This window comes from Cavia porcellus, unplaced genomic scaffold (genome assembly GCF_034190915.1).
Source record: "Cavia porcellus strain 051 isolate PalLab524CR breed Dunkin Hartley unplaced genomic scaffold, mCavPor4.1 scaffold_5, whole genome shotgun sequence".
NCBI classification, from domain to species: domain Eukaryota; kingdom Metazoa; phylum Chordata; class Mammalia; order Rodentia; family Caviidae; genus Cavia; species Cavia porcellus.
In genome coordinates, this window is record NW_026947488.1 from 13,320,207 (window position 1) to 13,333,243 (window position 13,037).

The 13,037-nt window shown below is 42.3% G+C and overlaps 1 protein-coding gene across 1 annotated transcript in view; it reads right to left on the reverse strand.

Annotated features, from left to right (window-relative positions):
• Nucleotides 1-10,626, reverse strand: part of Cse1l (chromosome segregation 1 like) — a 43,945-nt gene extending 33,319 nt beyond the window's left edge. The window contains exon 1 of the mRNA XM_003467714.5: nucleotides 10,469-10,626. The gene's annotated coding sequence lies outside the window, so the exon portion shown is untranslated. The remainder of the gene's footprint in view (nucleotides 1-10,468) is intronic.
• Between the last annotated feature and the right edge of the window lie 2,411 nt (nucleotides 10,627-13,037).

Below are 13,037 nucleotides of genomic sequence, written 5' to 3' on the forward strand. Positions count from 1 at the left end.
CAAACAAACAAAAAACCAAAATGTAAAAAAAGGGCAAGAGATGTATCTTAGTGGGCAAGTATCCTGAGTTCCAATATTAGTGCTGAAAAACAACAAAAACTCCCTGAATATACATCTTGTAATCTCAGCACTTGGGAGACTAGGGTAGGAGGATTTTGAATTTGAGATCAGCCTGGGATACAGAGCAAATTCAAGACCAGCTGAGACTATATATCACAGCATACCAAACCAAACCATAATAAAATTATGAGCTAAGGGCCAGGAATAGTGGCAGATGCCTCTAATTCCAGCACTCCACAAGGCTGAGGCAGGAAGATCATAGCCTAATCTGGGCAATTTAGCGACTCAGCAAGACTTTGCTTCATCGGGGCCTGGGGATTTAGCTCAGTGGCATAAGCGCAGTCCCCGGTACCGATAAAAAGGAAAAAGACCAAAAAAAAAAAAAAGACTTTGCTTCATAAAAAAAAAAAAAAAAAAAAAAAAGGACTGGAGATTAGCTCCATGTGAAGGCCCTGAATTCAGTCCCCCAGTACCACCTCTGCTATGACAACAAAATTCTGAAATAAGAGACACTATTCTCATAATTTCAGTAAGATAGGCATTAAAAATACAGTTGCAGCACTGATTAAAATCACCAGTAAACTTATGATTTAATGCTATAAAAAGGTAGATTAATGAAGGGAGAAAAAATTAACTAAGAGGAACTTTTAAAACTCAAAGCAAGAAATTAAAATTTTTTGGTTTTGTTTTAGATGTCTCACTTCATTGCACAAGCTAGCCTTTAACACTTCAGCTCAAGTAATCTTCCTGTCTCAACCCCCTCTAGCAGCTGGGACTATAGATCCATGCCACCACACCCAGCTGAGAAATTATAATTTTATACATGAAAAAAAAAACATGCATAAGCCAGGCATGGTGGCACATGCCTGTAATCCCAGCACTTGGGAGGCTGAGGCAGGGAGGATCACTGCAAGTTCTAGAGATCAGCCTGGGCACTACAAAGTGAGCTCAAGGCCAGTTTAAAGTACAGTGAGATCCTGTCTCAAAAAGAAAAAAAGAGGGGGCTGGGGATTTAGCTCAGCGGCATTAGCGCCTGCCTTGCAAGCAGGCGGTCTTGAGTTCGATCCCTGGTACCGATAAAAATGAAAAAGACAAAAAAAAAAAAAAGAAAGAAAAGAAAAGAACAAAAGAGGGAGAGGCCATAGAGCTGGGGGTACAGTTCAGTGGTAGAGCACTTGGCCAGCATGTGCAAGGCCCTAGGTTCAATCCCTAGCACTGCAATTAAAAAATAAAAAGTTCTGAGAAGAATAAATTCTTTTGTATACAACATGCAGTAATAAATACTCCTTGCCGGGAATTTAGCTCAGTGACATTAAGAGCCTGCCTGGCAAGTGCAAAGTTGTGAGCTCAATCCCTGGTACTAAAAAAATAAATACATACTCCTTATAAACTAACTACGTGCTGGGAATTTCATTTAACGAAATAATTCTAGAGTTCAGAAAATGACATATGATTATCATTTAGAAAATATTTTTCAGCAAGGCATTTCGGAAATACATGCCTGTAATTTCAGCATTTTGGGAAGCTGAGTCAGGAGAGATGACTAATTCAAACCCAGCCTGCACAACTCAGTAAATTAGTAAGTTCCTGTCTCAAAATAACAAATAAAATGGTTGAGTATGTAGTTCAATTTAAATGCCCTGGATTTAATCTGCAGTACTGCAAAACACAATTAACAACAAAACAAGCGCAAGGTCATGAGTTCAATTCCAGTACAAAAACAGAAAGCAAACAACAACAAAAAAAACCCCATAAAGCTTATACTGCACTAAATCAGAAATTACACTATGACCAAAAAAATTCACATCTAACATTACAAATTTTAAGTTAAATGGCCTATATAAAATAGGTTAAGAAATACCCAAACAGCTCAAGAAATTTATTACAAAGTATGTCTATATTAATAACAATATACAGTGCTATATATTAGAAAATCACTGAGTAGGTTTTTCATACTTCTTTCTCTCTCTCTCTCTCTCTCTCTCTCTCTCTCTCTCTCTCTCACACACACACACACACACACACACACACACACAGTTAGGGCTAAACACAGCATTTCCCCAGCACACACAGGGTCCTGGATTCAATTCCCAACATCAAAAAAAAAAAAAAAAAAAAGTGCAAGGCAATGCATTTTTCATTAGCTTGATTTAGGCATTCTACAGTGTATACACATTTCAAAATATGAAATAATCTTATTTAAAAAAGAGAAATATGTTGCGAGGCATAGCAGTGCAGTTATTAAGAAAATTGAAGCAGAAAGACTGTATTCAAGGCCGACCTGCGAACTTAGGGAGACCAAGTCTCAAAATAAAAAGGGCTGGAGATATAGCTCAGTTGTACAGTGCCTGCCTAATGTAGGGAAAAGGGATCCTGTAGGTGAGGAAAGAACAGAACGAGGGCCTCATTAGACCTGAGATATCCCGAATAGTTAAAACTTTACTTTGCAGAACAGTAAGGCAAAAGCAGGAGAGCTGACAAACTGAGCACAACAAGGAAGCCAAGTGCCCTAACCAAGTTAGCTACACTCCTTTCCTCCAGTAAAACACAAGGTGACCAAAGGGGTAGGTGGGTACATTACCTAAAAACAGTAACATATGTACTCTCACTCTGGGGTCACTAAATTATTGCACTAGATATACATGCATCCCCTTACTTAATCACTAACGACCTTGGATGTAAGACGCCTCCCAACCAACTTATAAACCCCAGAAATAAGGCTCTAACAAGCACAAGCAGAAAAGTGAATCCAACAAAGCTCACTGAATAATGTGCATATACACAATGGTGCCTGGGTTAGGGTCCCATGGCTTAAAATAGACCAGAAAACCAATCAGGCTATGAAAAGTTCCAGAGGAGAAGAGTCCCCAAAAACCTGAAAACTGAGGCCAGAGACAAAGGACCTGCAGGAATTCATTTTTCTCCTGGATCCCCTGCCCCAACTTTGGGCAACTTTCTGTTTTTCCTCCTTACAAATAAGTGTCTTCCCTTTTTACACTTCACTGTAATTTCTTACGGGAGCTAAGTTTAGGATAACGGTTGGCTGCTCATTCCAATGGACCAGCAATGTGTACTCTCAACCACGCGGCTAGCATGCAAAAGGCCCCACATTCCATCCCCAGTACTGGGAGAAGAGGCCCTTAAAATTTACTTGAATTTTTTTGATGGTCTTGCTATGAAGTTCAGGCTGGCATTGAACTCTCAGCAAGTGTTCTATCTCAGCCTTCAAGGCACTGGGATTACAGGCGCACAATACTGTGTCCACAAATTTACTAATTTTTGGATGTAAAAATTACAGAAAGGGATTAAGGATCTGTATTTGTCATCTACTGTGCCTGGTGTTCTGAACCAGTACTAAAGGGTAAGTGTAGAAACTTGATTACTTTTTGTCATAGTCTTTTCAAAAACATAAAATTTTAAATTTCTGATTGTAAAGATTAATACATATAGGTAATCATTGGACATTGGACAAAAGAAGTAAATAGGGGCCAGGGATGTAGCTCAGCAGCAGAGTGCCTGCCTGGGAAGCATGACGCCCTGAGTTCAGTTCCTGGTACCAAAGAAGAAAATAATAAAAAAAGGGCCAGGGATTTAGCTCAGTGGTGTAAGTACCTGCTTGGCAAACTTGAGGTCGTGAGTTCAATCTCCAGTACCAAAAAAAAAGAAAGACCTGGCCAAGGATATAGCTCAGTGGCACAGCACCTGCCTGACAAGTGTGAGGTCCTGAGTTGGAGTCTGATTCCTGGTTACCACACACACACACAAAAGACCAAAAAAAAAAAAAGCCTCTAAAAAAAAAACCCTTAAAAAGAAGTAAATAAAATTCTGGGATTTCAGGACACACCAATGTGCCCAGCTGAAAAAATAATGTTTTTTAAAAAACAAGTACGTGACAAACTCATTTGGCAGCAAAACCTAAAATTTTAATGTGTCCGACTAAAAGGTGTTAAAACCCCAGGCCTCACTGAGGATACTATAATTCACAATATATACATCAAAAAGAAAATCGAAGTTTTGAAACGTATTTATCCCCTGGAGCAGAAACAGCAAATCCTAGGCAACACCTTAAGTGCTAAAATGTTAAGAGTCATTAAAGGTGTCCAGGGACTGTGATGAAGACATATGTTTATATATGCTTGTATTTAAGCAAAATACAATGAAAATCCATTTCCAAAGCAAATGGTGTGAGTGAAGTAACAAGAAATGTGAAGGCATAATGGTACACATCTGTAAATCCAGTTCTTAGGAGGCTGAGGCAGGAGCTTTGCCCTAAATTCAAGGCCAACCTCGGCTATATACAGTGAGGTTAAGGTCAGCCTGAACTGTGTAGTGAGACCTTGTCTCAAACAAATAAGAAGCAGAAAGAAAGGAATAGAACTAGGAAACTAAGATCAGGTCACATAGTTTCCTTAATACCTATTCTTGGTAGATATTTACCAATACCTATTCTTGGTAGGTATTTCAGGATTTAATGTACAATTTAATGAAAAGGTTAAAAATTTAAAGGAGTACAGGAACTTGCAGATGGCATTGGAGGTGAACAGAACTGTACACTTTTTCTTCAATGGAAAGGGGTCCTATATATGAACCAGGTACACAGTACTAAATATTATATGAATTTCATTTGTTTTATACAATCATTTTACAAACATGGAGAACATTCAGAGAGGTTAACTTACTTGCTTCAATGTACACACAGTTACTAACGATTAGACTCAAGTCAGTCAGACTCCAAGTGTCTACTCTCTTTCTGCTACCAAAGGCTGTTTCTTACATGGAAATGACAGAGGGGAGAGCCGGGCATGGTGGCTCACGCCTGTAATCCCAGCACTCGGGAGGCTGAGGTGGGAGGATCGTTGCAAGTTCGAGACCAGCCTGGGGTACAAAGTGAGCTCAAGGCCAGCCTGAACTGCATAGTGAGACCGCATCTCAAAAAAAAAAAAACCAGAAATGACAGAGGGGAACTGAACTAGAGTAGAACACCAAGAACACAGTTAAAAGGCTCACATGAAAGAGAGAACAACTCGGGAAAGAAAGTCAGATGATTCAGATTTGGAACAGTACTGTTCCAAAAAATGAAAAAACCCACAAGCCTACATCTTTTTTTTTTTTTTGTCTTTTTCTTTTTCATTTTTATCGGTACCGGGGATCGAACTCACGACCGCCTGCTTGCAAGGCAGGTGCTTATGCCGCTAAGCTAAACCCCCAGCCCCTCACAAGCCTACATCTTATACAGCGATACACACAACACACACACACACACACACACACACACACAAATGAGCTCACAAGCCTGCACAGGCAGGATGTCCAAGATCCAGAAATAATGACTTTCTGGGCTCTACTGAAATTTATCTATGGTCTCCCCATTAAAAAATGTTTTTATCACAACGGAAGTGATTTAATAGAGTCCATCATCCACTTGTTCATTCCTGTTGGCCAGGAGCAGATCTGCTCTATAGATGTAAGCATCAAATCCCTGAGAAGTTACTTTTTCTGTTTTTTTCTATCAAAAGCATGGAAAATATTACACATTATACCCTGCACTTCTTTGGAGATTCACAATTCAAAGTAGTTTAAGGACTTTAAGAACTCACTCAAATATTACCAGTTTACATGGTTTAATCCAGTTTTCCTGATAACTAGGCTACATATTGAGTTCAGGTCTAGCCAATACCACTTAGAGACCCTGTCTCAAAAAAAAAAGCAACTGGGGTTGGGGATTTAGCTCAGCAGCATAAGCGCCTGCCTTGCAAGCAGGCGGTAGTGAGTTTGATCCCTGGTACCGAGGAAAAAGACAAAAAAAAAAAAAAAAAAAAACCAGCAACAAAACGCAGTGATTTAGCTAGACATGGTGACACACTGCTATAATCCCAGCACTGGGGAGGCTGAGACAGGAGGATCACTGAGTTTGCAGTCAGCCTGGGTTAACAGTGAGTTCAACACCAGCGTAAACTACATAGTGAGATCCTGTCTCAAAAAGCAAAAAAAAAAAAAAAAAAAAAAAAGGAGAGAGAGAAATAAAGCAATGATTTAATCCATTTTCCCATTTCTTATTTCCGGGTTGAAATATTGAATGTTATGAAATCATCAAAGTTTGCTGTTGCCAAGAAAAATCATTTATATCAGTATATCTCAAGCGGTTTTTTTTTTTTTTTTTTTAGTGCCTTTCTTTGCCACACACAAATTCATTCTATCTTGGGGATTCAGGCAAGGCAGCATGTTACCAACAGGTTGGTGGGGTAGAGGGCTTAATAAGATCTATTTTGCTGCTTTTTAAAACACACTCCTCAGCACATCTGCATCTCTCTTTCTTACGTTACTGAAGTACCTATATACTTCTCAACCAAAATTTATTAGAAGCCTCATAATTACCTCTATTAAAAATCCAAACACCACAACATGGCAGTATCTACATGGTCTGGCACCAGTTGACCTTATTTCCTCTCTTCCTCCTGGGTCTTGTGGTTTTCCAGCAACAAAGCCTTTGTTTTTCAAACCAGCCCAATAGTTCTCCCTGAATGTAATAATGTGCAATTATGCTCTTCTTCAGCAAGGCACAGCAGTGCATGCTTGCAAGTCCAGCACTCTGGGAGGCTGATGCACGAGGGTCACAAATTCAAACCAAGCCTGGGCAACTTACTGAGACCCTATCTGAAAATAAAAGTATGAAAAAGGAGGCAGGCATGGTAGTATACAGCTGTAATTCCAGCACTTTAGAGGCAGAGGCAGGAGGACCCCTGCAAACTCAAGGTCTGCCTGAACTATGTAGCAAGACATTTTTAAACCAAAAAATAAACAAAGAAAAAAAAATGAAAAAGAGGCTAAGGACGTTGCTCAGTGCAAAGGCCCTGGGTCAATTTCTACTAAGGCTAAATAAATAAGTTTTCCTCTAATTTGAGTGGATGCTGTTTAGCTCTGTCAACTCCTTACTGCCTTAACAGTAATTATCCTCACTTGAAATTATCTTGGACTTCTTTGTTGACTCTTATACCCAGGACCTTTAATATTGCCTAGAACATAGCAGACATCTCCAGCGGATTTGCAGAACTAATGGATGAGTCAAGGTGTCAAGACACCCAGCTAAAACAGGAGTTTTCATACAAGATTTGAGGTGTACCTTTGAAAGTCAAGCTTAACAAAACACAGACACTAAAGTTACACCTGTCAGATGAAGAAACAACTAACTCATTTGCCAGGATTAATGAAAAGTGCTTCAAGAACAACAACAAAAACAGACAACCAAAAACCCCAGGAGTGGTGGTATATGTCTGTAATCCCAGCACTCTGGGGGGCTGAGGTAGGAAGATCCCAAGTTTGAGCCCAGCCTGGGAAATTTATCATGAGACACTGTCTCAAAATAAAAACTAAAAGAAAGACTGGCATGTACAGAGCAGTCAACTTGTGTAGGCACTGAGGAAGGGGGTGTGGGAGGGCATACAAGACCTCTTGCCACTCTTTTCCCTGTGGAACTCTCAGCTGGCTGTTTCTCAGTAGTATCTCTTTATAATAAACTGGTAAACATTTTAAAAAATGTTTAAAAAGGCTGTAGATGTAGCTCAGTGCAAGGGCCCTGGGCTCAACTTTACTAACCACAAACACAAACAAACCAACAGGGTTGGGATGTAGTTCAGCAGTACAGCATCTGCCTATGAACAAAGCCCTAGGTTCAATCCATAGCACTGCAAATAAATTTTAAGTCATTACAGATGGAAAGTTTTACTCTACTATCTTTTTCTTTTGGGGCAGGGGTCAGAGTCTCACCATATATAATCCATGCTGTTTTTAAACTCACAATCCTCTCCCCCTCAGCCCACCTGGGACTACAAATGTCACTGCACTTGCCTTATTTTATCACCCTTAAATGAGCACGCAATATTTTTTCCATTGATTTTTGGAAATCTCTGTCAACAAACAAAAATAATTTTAAAAACCATGATAAATCAATGATAGATTTATCTAAATTTCAAATTCTTGTTGATTGAATGTCTGAACTTGTATCTAGCCACTTACTACAAGCCATCAGTTATAGATTAAAGCTTTGTTTTGCACAGACATTTCATAAAATCTGTGACACAGGCCAGATCCAAGATCCATGCCTTTTCCTTAGATATGTCTTTCCCATTACACAACCATTCCTGAGGGAAGTGATCCAATAAATGAAATCTATGTGGAACAGACACATATCAATAACAAACCCCAAACACATCGACCTACCCTCTGCTTTCTAAACCATGGGAATCTACCACTTTAGAATCAAATCCTAAGTCCTTACCTTACCTACAAAGCCCTTTAGGAATCTGGGCCCTGGGGACACTTCTTTACACAGCACTCTAGCAACCTGAACGATCTTCAAAGATTCCAATACTCCAAAGCCTCACTCTGCCCTTGAGTCTTCACATTTTTTTTCCTAGAAAACCATTTCCTCTGCTTGGAATTTTCTGTTCTCTTAATCTTGTGAAATATCACCTCCTCAGAGAAGCCTTCTTACCTGTCACATCATTCTGTCAGTTGTCACTATCTGAAATAATTTAATTCACTCATCTGTTTTCTTGGTTTTTTCCCCCCTCACCCACTAGAAAACATGTTTCCCAAGGTAAGAAGTCTTGTTCATCTTGGTTTCTTCATTGTATTCCCAAAGATTAAACAGGTGATCACTAAAGTTATTAAATGAAAATGAACGCCAGACAGGGATGAAGCTCGGTGACGCAGTGTCTGCCTGGCATGCCAGAAGCCCTAACAGTTCGATTCCTGGTACCAGAAAAGAAAAAGATCAACCAATAAATAAATGAAACCAATTCCAAAACTAGAGCACTGCTCTTCCACACACGAGAATTATGATTTTCCTCTGTCCCAGACTCTAATTTGTAAAAATCAGAGGAACCAGGAAGATGGAATGATAAAGGGTAGAAAGGGAAAAACCAGGTATAAGAAGAACCTTAGGAATTACATAAAAATGGAGACACACAGGCCGAAGAAACGACTATGGAAACTCAAGGTGGGGAGAAAAAAAGCAAAGGTGGAATTTATACATAAAGGGTTCTCTTCTGTGCCTCTGTGAATACATAATAGTGCAGGGTAGCAGGCACATGTGAGATATAGCCATAAACAAGACATAAAATGCTTACATCCCAGCAGTCTACAAGGACAAGAGACAAACGATTGTGGGATGAGGTGAATGCTACAGAGTAAATAAAACTAGGGTGGTCAGGTGTGATGGTGCGCCCCTGTAATCCCAGCACTCAGGAGACTGAAGCAGAAAGTCTGCCACGAGTTCGAGACCAGACTTGTCTACACAGTGAGTTTAAGACCATTCTGGGGGCTGGAGGTTTAGCTCAGCGGCATAAGCGCCTGCCTTGCAAGCAGGCAGTCGTGAGTTCGATTCCCGTACCGATAAAAAGGAAAAAGACAAAAAAAAAAAAAAAAAAAAAAAAAAACCACCATCCTGGTCTGTAGGTTGATATTGTCTCAAAAAACTCAAAAAAAAAACTCAAAAAAAAAAAAAAAAAAAAAAAAGAACAAAGGCCAAGTCAGCATAGCTCATAAAGGGATGAAAAAGTGGGAATGGTAGTCAATGGTCAGCTCAGGCAAAGACTTTCATAAATCAAATCACAATAAACAACTCGGTGGATCTTAAATCAACTAACATTCTGCAGAGAAAAAAGAAGCTTCACAGAGATGAAGGGTCTAGCCCTGACCTACACGCCTAGGAACAGGCCTACTGTGGAGCCCAAATCAAGTAATTCCAAAGCCCGAACTCTCCATCAGGTCGAGCCCCATATCAAGGACCATTTAAGCCCCGGTGCGTGGACCAGAAATTATTCCTCACAACTCAGCAAAATGAGACGGCAACGCCCACTGCACAGTCCGGAAAACGGAAGCAGAGACGATATGAAAGGCGAGTTTGAGCCGCCCAGAGCTCCACCGAAGAACGACGGCCGACCCCCGCTCCCACGGACCCCAGAATCCGACAGGCCCAGTCGCCTCACATCCCGCTCACGCTGCGGGGCCTGGCGCGCCGAGAAGTGACGCGCGGACCCAGCCAATGAGAGACAGCTGTCAAGACGAAGAGGCGCCCCTGCAGCCAACCAGAGCAGCGCTGCAGGGGAAGGGGCGGGCGGTCGGGCGGCTCACGTTAGGCTGCGCCTCAGCCGCCCTCGCTTCTCTCAGGCCCCGGAGCTGCTGAGTGTGGGCCCGAGCCTAGACGCAAGGGAATGCGGCAGGTCTTTTCTAGGGAGGCGAAGCCCTGGCTGGTGCGCGCCGTCCGTGGCCAAAGCCTACATTCTTGCCCTAACCTAGAGGAACAGTCTTTGCTTCCTTACGCTCGGAAGTGGCGGGAGTGCTTCATCCATTCTTCAGCCGGGACCCAAGAGCCACCCTGCTAAGCCCTGCACGTCCCTCGCCTCACCTTGTGGGGATACAGGAACGGAAGAGGGAATCCTGGCCGCACACTGTAGCAAGCAGTACCCTCTCCTACCGCTGCTCCGCCTCACATTCAAACCCAGGCAAAATGGCGCGGCAGCGAGACTGCAGCCAGAGCGCATGTGCGAGCGGGGCCGCGGCGTGGGGCAGGGCCAGAAATGCTCTGGCCCCGCCCAGGCTCCGAGGGCCAATAGGAACCACGCTGTTTGCGTGACGTCACAAGCGACAGTGTACTCCAGCTCTGTTCTGATGGACTTACACACAAACCCTGTCTTTCCGAAACAACTCAGGTTCTGTGACAAGTTGTTGGATTGTGGCCCAATTTGATGAAAGGGCTTGGTACGCAGTATCTCTTTAACTGTTGAACAAACCAGATTCTAGGGCATAGCGTCTCACACAGAAGGAACTCTCCCAACAAGAATTTCAGACCTTGGTGTAGTGCCATGAGAATAAAATAAAAACAGGATAATATGACAGGCAGTGACTTAAAAAGTTCCCTAGAGAGCAAATTTACCTTTCAATAAGAAAACAGCTGTGTAAAAGCGTGGTCTGAGGCATAAAGACTTACCTAGACTGGGCTTAATGAAGTGGAGTTAGAGCAGCCTGCAGGGACCAAGTGATGTAGACCTTTATAATCCAGTGGGTAAATCACGTCTTGAGTACATTCATCCCAAGATAATCACCAAGTTTATGCATTTTTTTGTACCAGGGATCAGACTCATGACCTCACGCCTACCAGGCAGCCACTTACACCGCTGAGCTAAATCCTCGACCCCTCAAATTTATGCTTTTCAAGGGTCACTCATTGGTGTGTGGGAGTGAACCATCTTCGCGGGAAAGGCTTCAAGCAGGGAGGCCAATGAGGGTGGGTTTTAGAGATAGAGCCCCTAGGATCCCGTGATCTACATACCCTGTGCGGGAAAGAGGAAAACCCACCTCTCGGTTTTGGCCAAATTGTCGCTTCCCTCACAGACCTATCTACTTCCACTCAGAGCACAGCCCACAGATGGAACTGAGGGTTTGCTGCTCCGAAGCATATGGTCATTATTGGATAAAATAAGTAGAGCCCAGAGTTATATTGGTGCTCCCCCTCATCTTTTTTGTTTGCAGTATTTGAGGTTGATGTTATGCTCTATGCTTATCGCCCTAGTAACCATGTACCTAGAGCACCGACCACATTGTTATAAATTAGTTATAAATTAACTGACGGCATCATCATGCTGTTCTGTATGTGTTGTCCCAACCCCACCCCAGTAACCTGTTTGCTGTGTCAACTTTTACTCCCCTTGTAAGGGACAAATGATGCTGTGCAACCATTGTTCCCTTTATGGGACACAAATGTTCCTGGAATTGGCAGACCAAGGGCTATGAATTGGCTAACCACCCACTGTGAAATGCCTCTGTCCTCAAGCAAAGGGGAACAAAGGCCCACCTTGTTTCTGTTTCCCATCCCTATGTGCTTAATGATCAATGAACTAATCAGAAATGAACTGTAAAAATCAGTCAAAATTCTGACTCAGTGGCACAGCTTTGCAAATTCCATCTGCACTGTGTTGCTGGACCAGCTAAAATTAAAGCGCTTCTTTTAAAAAGACATCATCTTGCCCCATTTTTCATCTTGAGGGACCTTTTTGGGGGGGAGTACAACAGTTGAGCCTTAGGCCTTTGCATGGAGCTATACCTCAAGACCTTTTTATTTTGAGATGGAGGTTTTCTTAAATATTTTTTTCTTCATAAGTTATTAAGTTGCCCAAAGGCAGGCTTGAACTTATGATTCTACTGTTTCCTCCTCTTCATTTACAGGCTGCACCTGGCTTCTTGTTCCCTCTCTTTTTTTTTGAGATGGAGTCTCACAAATTGCCCACTCGGGTCTTAGTTCCAATCCTGCCACCTCAGTCTGTAGAGTAGCTAGCACTCCAGGACAGAACTATGGAGTCTAGCTTTCTTTTATTTAAGGTAGTTTTTCGTGCCAGGATCAAATCCAGGGGCTCATGCCTGCTGAACACCTGCTTTACTACTGACCTACACCTCAGCCCCACTTTTCTCTCATTGTTAAGACAAAATACTTGATGCCAAAAATGAAGGAAAAGTTTATTTAGCTTACAGTTCTAGGAGGTTTCAGTCCATACTCAGCTGGCTCCAAGGCAGGGTGGCATGGCTAAGGGGCAACTGATCATGGTGGCTGCAAGCATCAAGTGTGAAAAGGCAAAAGGGGAGGAGTAGGGAGAGAAGACTGCTTCTGTCTCTTAAAGTGTATGTAGGCCACACCTACTTGAGTATTGCGCTCATTCCCATAATCACAGCACTGGACCATGAGTCAGTCATTCACAAACTCTAGAAGCCCACCTCCCTTACTGCAGTGCATAAGAATTTGGGGTACATCCAGATTCAAACCGTAACACCCACCATTTGTGTTTCTGACACCTTGCTTTGTCACAGTACTCCAGTCTCCCAAGTGGAGCTGCCTTAGGCTTGGGAATCAGATCCTTGCCAGGGGCCCTACTTGAGAGGGCTTTTCTCCTGCTCCAGCTGCTCCTCTCCACAGGCCAGGAGCA